The sequence below is a fragment of the Dasypus novemcinctus genome, chromosome 6, assembly GCF_030445035.2.
Source record: "Dasypus novemcinctus isolate mDasNov1 chromosome 6, mDasNov1.1.hap2, whole genome shotgun sequence".
NCBI classification, from domain to species: Eukaryota; Metazoa; Chordata; class Mammalia; order Cingulata; family Dasypodidae; genus Dasypus; species Dasypus novemcinctus.
This window is the reverse complement of record NC_080678.1, coordinates 39,881,101-39,882,774: the sequence shown is the minus strand read 5'-3', so window position 1 is coordinate 39,882,774 and position 1,674 is coordinate 39,881,101. Positions and strand designations below refer to the sequence as shown.

Below are 1,674 nucleotides of genomic sequence, written 5' to 3'. Positions count from 1 at the left end.
TGTCTTTACTTGTTGTCTCTGCTGTTGTGTCTACTCGTTGTCTGTTCATCTTCTTTAGGATGCACTGGGAACCGAATCCTGGACCTCCCATGTGGTAGGCAGGTGCCCAACTGCTTGAGCCACACCCACCCCCTCTTCTTTTTTCATATGGGTGTTTAGGGCTGTAAATTTTCTTCTCAAGACTGCCTTTGCTGTATCCCTTAAGTTTTGATAAGCTTTGCTCTCATTTTCCTTTGTCTCAATATATTTACTGATTTCACTTGCAATTTCTTCTTTGACACATTTAATATTTAGGAGTGTGTTATTTAGCCTCCACAAATTTGCAAATTTACTTCTTTCCTGTCTATTATTAGTTTCCAGTTTCATTCTATCATGATCTGAGAAAGTGCTTTGTATAATTTCAATCTTTTTATATTTACTGAGAGTTGCATTGTGATCTAACATGTGGTCTATCCTGGAGAAAGATCCATGAGCAGTTGAGAAGAATGTTTATTGGGATGCAATATTCTGTATATGTCTGTTAGGTCTACCTCATTTTTTTTTTTTCAAACTTTTAAAAATTTATTGAGACTTGTCTTGTGACACAACATATAGTCTGTTAGGGAGAAGGATCCATAAACACTTGAACAGAATGTATAGCCTGCTGTTTTGGAGTGCAATTCTCTATAGATATCTGCTTGGTCTACTTCATTTATCATATTATTATAGTTTTCTGTTTATTTATCCTCTTTTTTTTCACTTTTATTTTATTTTTTTAATTTTATTCATTTTGTAAAAATATTACAAAAATATGGAATGCTTCACGAATTTGCGTGTCATCCTTGCGCAGGGGCCATGCTAATCTTCTCTGTATCGTTCCAATTTTAGTATATGTGCTGCCGAAGCAAGCACAGGTCTACCTCATTTATCATATTGTCCAAGGCCTCTGTTTCCTTCTTGATCTTCTGTCTAGTTGTTCTATCTAATGATATGAATGATATGTTGAAGTCTCCAGCAACTATGGTAGAGGTGTCTATTTCTCCCTTCAGTCTTGCCAGAATTTGTCTCATGTTTTTTGGGGCCCCCTGATTAGATGCATAGATATTTATGACTGTTACATCTTCCTGGTGGATCCTTCCTTTTATTAATATATAATGGCCTTCTATATCTCTTACAACTTTTTTGCATTTAAAGTCTCTTTTGTCTGATATTACTATAGCTACCCCTGCTCTTACTGTGTGGAGTATCTTTTTCCAACCTTTCACTCTCAGCCAGTTTGTATCCATGGGTCTAAGGTGAGTCTCTTAGGAGCCCCTTGTTAAAAATTTAAGAATTTCAAGACAACAGCATCAGAATATTAAATCAAGTGCTGGACCCTTTGAAAGTGCACTGGTTATACACACCCATGAATTCAGCCCTGGGCCTATCTTATCTTTTAAATTTGTGTTTATTTATTTTTAGAAGGTGGGACATTGTGGTTTTTGGTGCTGTATGTACCCCAGAAAAAACATGCTCTTAAACTTAACCCATTCCTGTGGGTGTGAACCCAATATAAGAAGGACTTTTTGATGAGGTTACTTTAGTTAACATGTGGCCCACTTCAATAAGGATGGGTCTTAATCTTATTATTGGAGCAGTTTATTAGCAGAATGAAATCCAGACAGAGAGAAAGACACAGGGAGCAGCCACAGAAGC

The 1,674-nt window shown here is 36.6% G+C and overlaps 1 non-coding gene across 1 annotated transcript; it reads right to left on the bottom strand.

Annotated features, from left to right (window-relative positions):
• Positions 1-784: 784 nt before the first annotated feature.
• On the bottom strand, positions 785-891 carry LOC111766234 (U6 spliceosomal RNA). Its single transcript, XR_002798329.1, has one exon. It is a non-coding gene; the product is annotated as a U6 spliceosomal RNA (small nuclear RNA).
• Positions 892-1,674: the final 783 nt, after the last annotated feature.